We start from the raw sequence: 13,435 nt of genomic DNA, 5'->3' as shown, positions 1-13,435 counted from the left end.
TAGATTACCCTTAGTGCTCAATATTTTGTTGCAGTTTAAAAAAAGTTTAAGTACATACCAAAGGACTATTTATTATATATTAGTAAATTTATACTTTTTTCTTCTTTTATAACTTCTGAGGATTTCAAAGCATATTAACAAAAATAACTTCTATAAGAATTGAATAAATAAAATTTGATTAAACCTTTAATGAAAGGTGAGAGAAAAGGAAGAATTTGAAATCAGAAGAGAAATGCATGGGCTAGACACAAAGTAGAAGTGGGAGGAAAAAATAAGAGGAGGAAGAAGAAAAGCAATGATTTAAACAGTAGACTCATGTTTAAGATAAAAAATTAAGTATAAGATATCTTTGAGGTGAGCATTTTGCATAATGTAAGGATTTCTTCTCTTATAAAAGAATCCTTTGAAATCTTTCCCTATGGCATTTAAAATAAGATTTAATTTATATACTTTGATTTAGCCTATGCTGTGAAAAAATGAACTGTGAGCTTTATCTATCTCAAAATATATGCTCCTGAGAAAATTAATTCTGAGCATCAGAATCTTCATATATAAAACGAGGAGGACAGGCAAGTTCTCATCCACTTTTAAGGATCCATGAAATGCAAAGGCACATGGATGAGCTTGTCATCATACTGCCAGGATTCTTATTGAAGAAAGTTACTGAACTTGATTACATTAAATGATGGCCAAAGCTGAAAAATAAATAAATAAATAAACATTTTTGCAGGTTTTAACTGAAATGTGCGTGTTTAGTTCTAGAGAGTTGTTAACAAGGTGATGGCCCTTCATTTAAAAAAAAATTAATATGGCTACCATTGTCAAACATGCTTCCAGTTGAATCTTCAACTGGAATTTTTTGAGAGCTTACAGTTGCAATTCTTTTTCTAAAGGTCTTCTCCAATTAACTGAAAGATGGCATTTCTGGTTTTCTAATCCAGAATTTATTTTTTCCCATTTATTTTTAACCAAGAAAATGGAAAATCAGTACATTCTTGTACATTCTTGGTTGCCCTTCTATTAATTTAAATTTGCATAACCTAATCAGAACTCAACCTGCCTTGCCCTCAACAAAAAGCCATATTCTCTTCCATTACAAAATGGCTACATTCTTCTCAGTATTTTTAAAAGATGAATTATGTTGATATCCCGAGACTTTTCCCTTAGAATGTGTCCATGGAAATTAAAATGGACTTTTCAGTACTGAGGACTGAAATGAAAAAAATAGCCCAAAACAGCAGGTGAAAATGAATATAAAACTGCTGATGTTATCAGTATTATGATTTTGCTAAGCTTTCTTTTCTAATGGAACTAAATTCACCTGACTCTTCAATATTTCTTTTACCTCATCATTTTGCCTACAGATAAATGATAAAATAGTAGAGTCTAAGATTTCTTGTTAAATACTGGAGTGTGTTTTTCTGAGGCTTTTCCAGTGCATTTTTCCTACAGAGATGTTTCTTACATAATCATTTTATAGTTTCAACAAATATTTGGTGGGCATAGAGAAAGGGCTAGCAAGTGTTAGGTACTAGGTATGTAACTGTGTGTGCTGTTGCAATTAGTCCTGAAAGCATCTTTGACAAATGAATGGAGTGCATTTTCTAAGTTAAAATAGATGAAAAGGGAAGACAGATGATAAGAAATGAAACCCAAACTCTGATCTCTCCTTTGGAGAACCTCCTGTGATTTGTCCTAGTCACCATTTACATACAAGCACACATTCAGAAAGGCAACAAGTCACTTGCCCAGCTCTCTAGCTGTCTGCTAAATAAAGAGCATTTTATTTACTTTAATGGTTGTTCTCAGCCTTAGGAGCACACTCAGGTACTGGAATGTCCTATACCTACAGGCAGAATCAACTTCTCCCATACTTTCTGGTTTAACCTTTTGGAACTCATTGTATGACATAGAAAGCACTGAAGTAGCCACATAGTACTGGGAAGAAATGCTGCATAGATACAATGTAAGAAATTATTTATGTTTCATCTGTATGTATTGTTCATCAGTTAGGAGTCCTTCCTCATTTTGCTAATTTTTCTCTTATCCTATATTAGCTGTTCTGTTCAGCCAAATAACTTATGGCATATCTTCTCTCAAATTAATGCACAACCCATTCAAAGATTTCTAAATGTGTTCTTTATGTATTTTTAAAGATGAGTAAAATAGAACATATTTCTGTTTGCCCTAATAATAACCCTGTGTTATTTGAATGATTTCAAATAGTATTTGCAACTGCATAAACAAGCTCAGACCATCACAGATGTGCAAATGCATGGGGAAAAAAAGGTGCATATGGAGAAGTATGTCAGTTTAGTGGAATTGCTTTCAAGTAATTTGATACATTAGTACTTTGAAATATTCACCTGCCAGTAATCTTCATTAGAAATAGGATTGGAATATTGGGGGTCACTAGCTCAAATCCATTTTTCTGAGACCTGAAAAATAACCAAAAGTCAGAGCTAAAGGAAATAAAAATGGACCTGTCCTAAACATTGGAATTGTTTCCTCTAAGTAAGCTCTTTCACATTTCCCTTCATTCCCTTTTCTCTCTCTCACAGTCCTCCTCTTTCTCTTTTTACTCCCTCCCCTCTGTTCCTTTCCTTTTGCTGTTCTGAATTCATTAGATGGCATAGTGTAAATCAATAGTAAACGCTAACCGCCTACTCTGTACTCAGTTACGCAACATGGCATAACCAGTACACAGAGACAAAAAGGGAAAAAGCACACACAGCCTTTACATTCAAAAGCTCTTGCATAATTATACTTTTCCACAGCCAAAAAGAAAAAAAGAGGAAATAACAGATGGGAAAACTTACAGTTTTTTTTCCCTTTTCTCAGACTGTGTAGAAGAGAGTTAGTTAACATCTTTGTCCATTTCTAGTTGCTATCTAAGGCTGCAGTGTAACATCCCAGTTAAGGCTGCAGTAAAGCCTTAACTGATTTTAAACCAGGACCTTGTGACCCTCTGTGATATGATAAATTTTCCAGGTGATATAAGACTAAAATTATTCTGAGGTGTTTTTACTTATTTTCTGAAAAATCAACAACTTTCTAAGCATGAAATTAGTTTTAAAACACAGGATGAGGAAGATGTTTGTGTGTGTGTGTGTGTGTGTGTGTGTGTATGTGTGTGTGCATGCACACGTGTTTTCATGCGAAATATATCCTGATGTAATATTTATGTAAAAAGCCAGTTATATAAACCCATCTTTCTCTTGTTTTTTATTTTGGGGACTGTAAAGCTCTAATTATTTTGCTCATAACAAAGTATATTCAAACATCAAAATCTTAGTGAAAGAGCAAACATCTAGATGCTACAACAGAGATGGAATGCTCAATTCAGAATCCCTATATAACTTCTCCACTAAAGAACAGTTTTATTTAAGAATCTGTACTTTCTGGAATTCTCACTTAAAACTTTAGAATGATCCCTTGGAACACCTTTGTACTGATTTTCTTTTAATCTCAAATATTATAAAAGTTTCTCTCTCCCTCTCTCTCCACCCCTTTCCTGCACCCCATTTTTTCATTGAAGAAACTTCCTTCCTTCCACCTTAAATGGGAACAAAGTGAGATTTGTACATGATTTATCAGTCTTTCTTCCCTATTACAATATTTTGTTTCACTTAGCTGACTAATGTCCTCTCCAGGCATTTTTGACTGATAAGGGAGGTTGGAGAGATTTGGGGGTTTTGTTTTGTTCTTCCTTTTTAGTGTCTCCCTATCAAATGGTTACAAAATGGATGTAAAATGACAGAGAGCTCAGCACTAGGCACTGTTAGGGACCTGTTAGAAGGAAGTGTGTGTGCTGGTAGTTCTGATTGTTTGCAGTGCAATCAGAGAAGGTGAAGATGGGGGAGAGAGGATCCCTATGATCATTGGAGAATGAGTAGGAAATACTGAGGCATTTGTCTCCAAGTATTTGGGATCAGCATCTGTCTTTTAGGTCTCCCTTTATTTGTCTGGATATTAAAAACATGAGAAATTGATTGAGTTGATTTTACTGAAGGTAAGAGGTGAGTTTTTTCCTTTAGTATTTTTTTTTAATATTTAAGTTATCTCATAATTTTTTAAACTTCTTATGTGTTAGTTATCGCAATTTTAAATTCCTTTGAATGGAAAACTCAGATGCACAAAGATAGCAATCGAGGTTTTGTCTGGATTTTTAGGATTTATAGCTTGAATGTATTCTCTAAAGTATAACAACACAGTGATCAAGATCATTGGGATTGTTGTGACTCTGTATTATGATGACATATGAACATCTTTTGTTGTTTTAATATGAATAATAAGTAAACTAACATATATTTTTAAAATATTTTGTTAAAAATTTCCTTTCATCATTTTTTTCTTAACAGAATTTATAGCTTAGAGATTGTTTGTGGAAAAATAATGAAGTGAAAATTGGTTAGAATATTCTAGTGTTTAACCCAAAATTCATATTCACATCTATATTTTTCTAAATGCTGCTCTACATGTATAATAGCTGAATTTGGATTCCAATGTGCAGTTGTGTATGTTGGTACCTGATTATCAAAAAAATTCAACTTCATTTCTTTTCTTGTTGTTGTCAATAGTGATAGATATTTTCTAATGTTATGAGAACTTCGGTCATGACTTAGCTTTCCAAGCAGAGTCACTTCAGTTGTGCTTGGCACATAGTAGCAGCTACATAAATATTTTCCATGTTTCAGTAAAATGTAAAGTACATTCTTTATACTGTAATTTTAACATGATTAAAAATCTGTAACCAAGATCTTATTTTTATGTGTAGTTCTATATACAGGAAGTTATTCTAGGCACACTGATTTTTCAAATTGGTTGCCTGGATTTAAAACAACAAAAAATTAACTAACTAAATAAATCTTAAAAGTAACTGGGAGGAGGATCAGCATTTTCTTGGTTGTCAAAAACAGTTGGAGGCATCTGGCTATGAGAGAAGGAGGGAAAACATCTGAACTTTTCACTTGCCTCCCTTTCTCAAAACAGATTCCATTACCATCTTAGTGAGTTTTTTTCTCTCAGAACAATACCAGGACAGGATTGGCCTTTCAAAGTCCAGTTTGTGCCTAGTGAGTAGGCTCAGCTACTTATAGTTTTTCTTTTGTAATATGGGATCCAGGTGTAGGAAGGGCTGGCAAACCTAAATATTCTTTTATAGAGGATAAAAAACCTAAGAAGAGTTTTAAATATTGTCTAAGTTTTCATAAGTCCTTCAAAATCCTCTCAACTCCTTTCTCTTCTCATTACTATTGGCAGTAGTGATAGATATTTTCTAATATTGGAACAAGAATTTGAGTCACTGACTTAGCATTTCAAGCAGAATCACTTCAGGTGTGTGCAGTGCATTGTAGCAGCTTCATATATACTTTCTGTGTTTCAGTGAACTGGTGAGGGATCTGTGATGACTGATCCCTCAGAGCTTACACAGGTAAGCAGTAAGCCATATGAGTAATGAAGTGGTAAGAAGAAATTTGATACAGAGTTCTTCCGATTCTTGCAGTGAATGTATCATCCCATTTGCTGAGAAAGTCCTTGTTATCCCATCTCATTCTTGGTAAAAGTAGCAAATTTCGGAAGGCAATTTTACATCTGTTCTAGAGCTTCTTTTTAGTGAACAGTGCTGCATGGACTATTGGCTAATTTAAAAAACATAATTTTTGGCAAGCTACCTTGGTGATCCTCATTAAATTTCACATGCAAGTGTATTAGATACTCAAGATTTTGGCTCTCAAATATATTCCTCTTGCACTCTGCCACAGGGTCCCTTGAATCTTGGCTTTTCTTATTTCCTTTGGATATTTATTTTTGGGCTTCTTTTATTTATATAGTTCTAGGATGCTAAGTATAGAAAATTTTTATGTGAAGTAATTCTTTTACATAGTATTTTATTACTTTTAGCTACACAAATTTCTGATCTTTTAAATCAGTTTGGCTTAAATTAATCATGCTGGTCATTTTCAAGGCTTTCATTATGGTGGTGGGATTGGGGGGTGATCTCTAGGAAAACCACCTGTGCCTTCTAAATTTTTTAAAGGCATTGAAAAGAAAAGCTTGTGGAATTATTAATAGGCTGCTGTTTGTTATAATGTAGATTATACAATGTTTGGGGACTTTGTTGCTTTACAACTGAAGCTTTTTTAAATGTTAATTTGGGGTTTGTTCTCTTGTTCTAGGCCTTAGCATAAAAGGTTTTAGTTTTTAAAGCTTTCAGTTCACTCTGTGCATTTGTCTTACTGGACTTGGAATATAATAGTATTCATTAATTTATACTCATGATAGAAGATAAGACCAGTAACTCACAACTCATGAAACCAGATGTAAATAATCCATAGCTTATTCTCCCACCATTGCCAAAATATTTACAGCCAGAACACAAGTAACAAACAACCAAAAACAAGGAAAACCCACTTTGTTTTTATTTACAAAAATAAAATAAGGTTCAAATGGAACTGCAAGTCCTAGTAGTTCACAATGGTTTGACTTATTTTTCAGATCACAGATGACCATAAAACATAACTTTCTCAGCATAAGTTATGGTGAATTGCAGAAATGGAAAGCAAGTTATTCATAATTGGTTTCAATTGGTTAGCAACCTTCAAGTTAAACATGCAAGCAATTACAGAAGCCACTTTTATCAGTATACAATTGTATTTTCATTCTGGAAGGGATGTCTTTTACTTTCTATAAAGTGTCACTAAGTCAGTGTCCCAGAATGAGTAATAAATGAATTTTTCCTATGATTGCTATGTTGTTGTACATTTATTAAAATAAATACCTAGCATTTATGATACTCTTTTCATTTCAGAATATTTCACCATCACTAACTGGGTATTCCACACAACATTGCTGGCTGGTAAGTAACTTTCATTATCTCTAAGTTACAGTCCAAAATATTGAGATGCAAAGAAGTCAAATATATTTCTGCTATCTTCAGAAAAAAATTAAATCTAAGGACTGTGATAAGTCTAGCACTTCAAGCAATAAATTTGAACAGAACGTATTTTGACATTGATAAAAGGTAGATCTTTCATATCCTGTTGTTCATTTGAAATACCGTCATATACAAGGATGAAAAACACTAACTCCAAAACACAGATAATGTCACACATTTTCAGAAATTTTTTCTTTTTCTTTCTTTCTTTTTTTTTTTTGGTGATACTGGGATTTGAACTTAGGCCTTCATACTCGCTAGGCAGGCACTCTACCGCTTGAACCACTCTACCAGCCACAGTTTCACATGATTTTGCTACACACGAGTGGAAATACACAAAAGACTTTCTGGAATTATCTCCAAAGATATATTTTTTCCAAATGAGACCCTTGAGTGGACAGAAAGGGGGATAGAGTGAAGGTGGGCGCTGATGTTTCCTGTGTGGAACATTGGATGTTTGGGCATTAAACAAATACACACAAACCCTCCAAACACATTCTGTGATACTTTGAACTTTCCCTTTGTATTCTATGACATTCTGCAAAATTGAGATGCATTTGCTTCAATTACATCATCCTTAAAAGCAGGTGTGACTGCTCTTACATGTAGCCATAAACAGAAAGGGGAAATGCCCTTTAGGGGTATGAGTAATGCTACCTTCCATCTTTACATCTTTAAGTAAGATCACCAAGATCAGAGCTACCAGTGAACACAGGTTTAAAGTTTTATTTCTGTGTCTTTTACTGAGAATTTTTTTAAATTAAAAAAAAATTAGCATTGTTGAATTTTCAGAGAGTAATTCTTGGTACTTCATTGTCCAATAAGCAAACAAGGGCAGCACTGAGGTATACTGGTAGAGCATCATCAAGTCAAATGGAGACTGAAATAGCTGAGTTTCCTAGATGGTGGTCTACACTGAACTGTACATGCAAATATACTGGAGAGGGAGGAGAAGAGAAGTGACTTGCCTGGAATCTGATTGTTTTCTGCTTGACTCCATTCAGGCCTGCTTAGTCATGAGCACTATATTCATCCAAACCTTTAAAAGTTACACTCTTGACTTCACTTTTTATGAATGTGCATTAAATGAGGAAAATAATCTCTTAGGGTAATAAAGATAGCTTTTCGATAGGGACTTTCCATATCCAGTGCCCATAACCCATAGTTGTCGCTTTGTTGTTGTTTCTAGTTCTGTTGCTCATCTATCTCTATCTCTCTGAGTGTGTCCATCTCAGCATGAGCCTGTAGAATCCTAACTCTGTCTCCCTCCATACACACAAGCTTTACTTGTTATGCTGCCCAAAGAGAAACTCCTATCAGTGGGAGCCTTGGGAGCTCAAGGGACAGGCTTATTTGGTAATTTTAATTTGTCACTCCCTTTACATTCATCACAAAATGATCTCATCATAAAAGGGCCAGAATTTCACACTTTTTGCTGGTTTGCAAAGAAGTGGTTTCTTCTCTTGTCTCTCTCCAACATACAGAAAACTCTTTATGTTTCTATGATCAGATAAAATCTGTATTGATGTTTCTTTTCCAATGGGTGTATTTCATTTCTAGGTATGAAGATTTAAACTATAAGGGCAATGCTGTGTGCTTACTCTGTTTTAGTAAATGAAAAGCTCCTTGGGAAAGAAGACCATCTTTTCCACTAATGAATAAATATTTATTTTCATTTTAAAATGATACATGCTCATTAAAAATAATTTGGAAAAATACATAGGAGTAAAATGAAGAAAAATTAAAGTAATTATTTCCATAATTTAAATCCAACCATTAATATCCATTTGATGTATTTTCTTACTCTCATTTTCCCCTGAGGATTTATTTTTAAACATGCTGAAATCATACTTTCTATATAATTTTGTGTCCTGCTTTCAGAATTTAACCTAAGAATTTTATGTATAATTACATAGCCCTTATAGACATTTTAAATAAATATATGCTGTCCTTAAAAAGGAATGGCTCATCTAACCTATATTGCCAACAAAAGCATTTTTTTAACTTTTCATATCTCCAATTCCTTAAGTATAAACAGCAAGTGAAGCAGTTAATATATAGTAAATTAATGAAAATTCACGTTAGTATACATTTTTAAGTTTATTTCATGAAAAATTTTAAGTACACAAATATAGACAGGTGACTATAATGAGCTCCCATGTACTCATCATCCAGCTTTTACAATGATTAACTCAAGGCCTGTTAGTTGCCCACTATACTGCCATGTTATTTTGAAGCAAACCCTAGACATCACCACATTTAATTCATTAAAATTTCAGGCTCATCAGGACATCTTTACATGTTAATGTTAAAAACATTCAGATAAACAGTTCTAATCATTGTAAATAGTAATATTTTTCTTCTTAGTGTCTTGATATCTTATTTTCTAATATGTAGCAATTGATTATAAAATTTCATCAGTGCATTTCATGATATTCTTAGGCATATATGTAAGCCAAAGGGCAGATTTGGTTGACTAGTGAGACATTTCAGACTTGGCCAGGTTTCTTGGGAAGCTTTTTCTTTAGGCATTTTTTTACTTGACACAAATTAAAAGTGGTTTGCATGCCAGACCTCTGCAACAATAATTATACTCATTATTGGATATATAGATATTTTGTATATAATTCTTTATCTGAGGTAAAGGGAAAACATAGTCCTCTGACTACTTAGAACCTTAGTCTAGCTGCACTCCCATCTAGCTGCAACCAATTCATATACTAGATAAATATAGCAAACTGACTTAAATCAAATTTAACACTGATTCAAAAGTTTATCATTTTAAGGTTTATTGACAGATGTGGAAAGCATGGGATGGGTATATTGGGACTCTTAAGAAATTGGAAAAGGGGAAAATTATATAATTGTCTGAATCACATCTTTTAAAAACACTGAGGGGAAGAATAATGCCTGAGCATATTGCTCTACATTGTTTTGAGGATCTCTTATAGAGAACCTTGTATGAGCTAGGTTTCTATGGCTAGACCAGATCCTTCACACAAAGAGCTCCATAGATGAGGAATTCTGTGTAAATTAGGATTTCTTTAGAGAATCTATATTTAGATTTTTGTCCTGTCTCACTATCTCTGAATTGTAGGTCAGTGACTGTTCAGTAGCAATTTGATGTCCAACAGGTGTTTTACTCTCATCAGAAATTCAGGATGTGAGTAACTAAGTAACATACTGCCTCAGTATAAACTAAATTTATGTGTTACACTGGTCTCTTTAATCTTAGGAGCACATTTTCCATTGGCCTCGAAAGTGAGTAGGTAGAATATTGATGTGCTTAACCCTTGGGAAAGCAAAAAAAGAATATCTCCACTACACTAAATCTCTAGAAAAATATGATGGTTTATAGTATGGACATATACAAAATATTTTCAGCCAAAGCTGGCAGAAAAAAAGCACATGGAAAAAAACAGAAAGTAATAACATAAGCAATAAACTATCCCAAGCAAAGAGAGAGCATCTGTAAAATTTGCCTTGACTGGATGATATAAAAAATACAAATTCTTTTTCTTTTCAATTCTTTTTTTCCCCTTAGTCCTCTAAACATTTGTTTTTCCTTTACACTAGCTTGGCATCATCATCATTAAAATATTGGCAAAGGTCAGAAATGTATCTGATGGCTTGGCATTCAGGCAGGTTATCACAAGGAAAAATAGGTGAGAACTAGCCAATGTACTATTTTAGAACTGTAAAGATATTTTACCATGACCCCAAATACCTGTACTTAACATGCTCATCATTATTTTAAGATTGATACTAACAACACAACAGCTACAATAAATACATAATTCTTCTTCACTTCTTTCTGCATCCCTTTCTTATGTGCGGTGTTGGTTATATGTCTTCTGTCATATAAACCTAGACTGTAGGCTGCCTTTTACAGGGAAAAATAGGCTAATCCAGGAGTCTTTCTAGGTTGCATATTATGCCATATATCCAAGTGAGTCATCAAAGCCTCATCATAATAACAGCTACAATAATAATAATTATTACTAGTAATATTATTTTCTTCCTGCTATGTGTGTGTGTGTGTGTGTGTGTGTGTGTGTGTGTGTGCACTCATTTCCTTATGTTTATTGTCTTTGGTGTTTGTTCAGTTGTTATATCTGTGACCTCAATCTATAAAACAACATTTCTTAGAATAAAGTATTCCACACTTTCTACCTCCTTCCTCCTAGGTAGGTTCAGAACCATAGTTTGGATGATTCTGCTTATTAGGGCAGAGAATCCTTTGCAAGTACCCCTCTGTGCCTGGATTTTCATTTCAGAACTACAATGTTGATAGTCACAAAAGAAAAAAAAAGTTTGTTCAGATCATCAGGTCCTTGTTTCTTGATGCTAAAGCTGGCATGTTTTCTTGGCAATCTTTGTTAGCTATGTGACATGCCATCAGGCACAGTTCCTATGAGGATAAGGATTATGGTATCCCTCACTGAGATATTTCTAGTGATTCTGCTTCATGTAGGAGTGGTAAGGGAAGAATGAAAACCATATTCAAGGTACATATCAAGGTGATGATTCTGTAGCCAGCTCAATTCTTTTACTCTGTAACACTGAGAAGAAATCTTCATTTTTTTCCCCTCCTAATTAGTCTGTGATATGCACAATGAGCTATGGAGATGGTCTCACTTTTGGGAACCATGCTAAGCTCCATAGGGAAGTGGTTCTATATGTTCTGTTCTCCACTGTGAGCATTCCTGACCTATTATGGACAAACTCCTTATGGTCAAAAGTAATTTGCTTTCTGAGTATTTGATGGCCACTCTATGAATCAATCTAATGTATTTGTAAATACTAAGTTTAAAGACTCTTGTAATTAATTATTTAAAGATATTTTAGCCCTTAACTATTTCTCTTTCTTTGTCCACAAACAAGTTGATTGGTTAATCATGTCTTTGTTTATTTTTATTGTTGTTGCTGTACACACTACACATAAAACAGGAAAAAGGAAAGGCTGTTTATAAGAGGTAATGACAATGGCAAAATTATACTTTCTCTAGCTATTCTCATTTTCTCATGTTTGATTACATCAAGATCAGCACTGCAGAGAGTGTGTTTCAGTTTTGCTAGAAAAATGATAGAGGAGAACAATAAATCCAGTTTGAGAAAGTGGTGTCAAACACAACTTGACACAATTACAAATATCAACAGTTCATTCAAATCCTATTCTTTCACTCAGGGAAGACTTTGATTTCTGGTCATCTCTTTGATGACAAGAACCCAGAACAAGAAAGAAACAGAAACTACCCCTTTGAGGTTCTTGGAGGGCCAAACTTTTACAAGGATGTGATGAGCCTAATGGACTCTTGGGAGCCTGAGTTACTTCTAGAGTGGCTTATCTAGCCCTTCCTAGAATCAGAACTCACACAGATTTTGCCAGATCAAATAAAAACCCAAAGTTTATATGGATCTTCAAGATTATCTCCATGTCATACCTAGAACAAACTTTTGCTGACTTGTTATTTCAACAAACTTTGTGATAGGTAAATTTGAATCATTTTTTCCTTCCTTTCCAATTTCTTTTATTTTTAAAATTATATTCACTTAAGCCAGGAGAAATATCCTGATGGATTATATTGGGCCCTGTGCATATTTGCATGTAGCCAAAGATTCAGTCCCTTTCAGGAACTCTGGTTGTCATCCAATGATCTTGCCTTTGCTTTTCTCATAGTTTTGCCTGTGGTGCCTGTCACTTGCAGTCAAATAAGGACAATTTTACCATTCTCTCCTGCTGCTCTACTTTTTTTTTTATTATTATTTTTTTAGTGCCGGTACATGAATTTGTTATTCTTTATAATTCCCTTTGAAGTTGGAAATCCAAAGGGAATCTAAAACCGACCAGATGTTTCTGCTGCTGGAGAGGGAATAGAGTAAGGATTAAGTTTAACAGAAACTTGGTCTCTAGGAAAAAAATCATTTCAACTGGAAATCATCTTTAAATGCATTTATTTGCTACATATCTGATAGTTCATTTGCATTTACTAGTCCTTTGTAGGCAATATCACCTATTAATTTATTCTGGGGATATTCATAAATTTTGTGAACACATAGATTCCTGTCGTGTGATATGCTCAGAATTATTTCTCTTATGGAGGTTTTTTTTTTTAATTTTTTTTTAATTCATATGTGCATACAATGTTTGGGTCATTTCTCCCCCCTCCCCCCACCCCCCTTCTTCTCCCCCCCACCCCCTCGATACCCAGCAGAAACTATTTTGCCCTTATCTCTAATTTTGTTGTAGAGAGAGTATAAGCAATAATAGGAAGGACCAAGGGTTTTTGCTGGTTGAGATAAGGATAGCTATACAGGGAGTTGACTCACATTAATTTCCTGTGCATGTGTGTTACCTTCTAGGTTAATTCTTCTTGATTTAACCTTTTCTCTACTTCCTGGTGCCCTTCTTCTATTGGCCTCAGTTGCTTTTAAGGTATCTGCTTTAGTTTCTCTGTGTTGAGGGCAACAAATGCTAGCTAGTTTTTTAGGTGTCTT

At 34.1% G+C, this 13,435-nt stretch overlaps 1 protein-coding gene across 17 annotated transcripts in view; it reads left to right on the top strand.

Moving 5' to 3' along the window:
- The window catches only part of Zbtb20 (zinc finger and BTB domain containing 20), an 815,899-nt gene that overhangs the window by 440,340 nt on the left and 362,124 nt on the right, over positions 1–13,435 (top strand). For all 17 annotated transcript variants that reach the window (XR_012447947.1, XR_012447949.1, XR_012447950.1 and 14 more), the window contains one exon: positions 6,812–6,859. The gene's annotated coding sequence lies outside the window, so the exon portion shown is untranslated. The remainder of the gene's footprint in view (positions 1–6,811; positions 6,860–13,435) is intronic.

This window comes from Castor canadensis, chromosome 5 (assembly GCF_047511655.1).
Source record: "Castor canadensis chromosome 5, mCasCan1.hap1v2, whole genome shotgun sequence".
Classification (NCBI taxonomy): Eukaryota; Metazoa; Chordata; class Mammalia; order Rodentia; family Castoridae; genus Castor; species Castor canadensis.
This window is presented reverse-complemented; position numbering and strand designations above follow the sequence as displayed.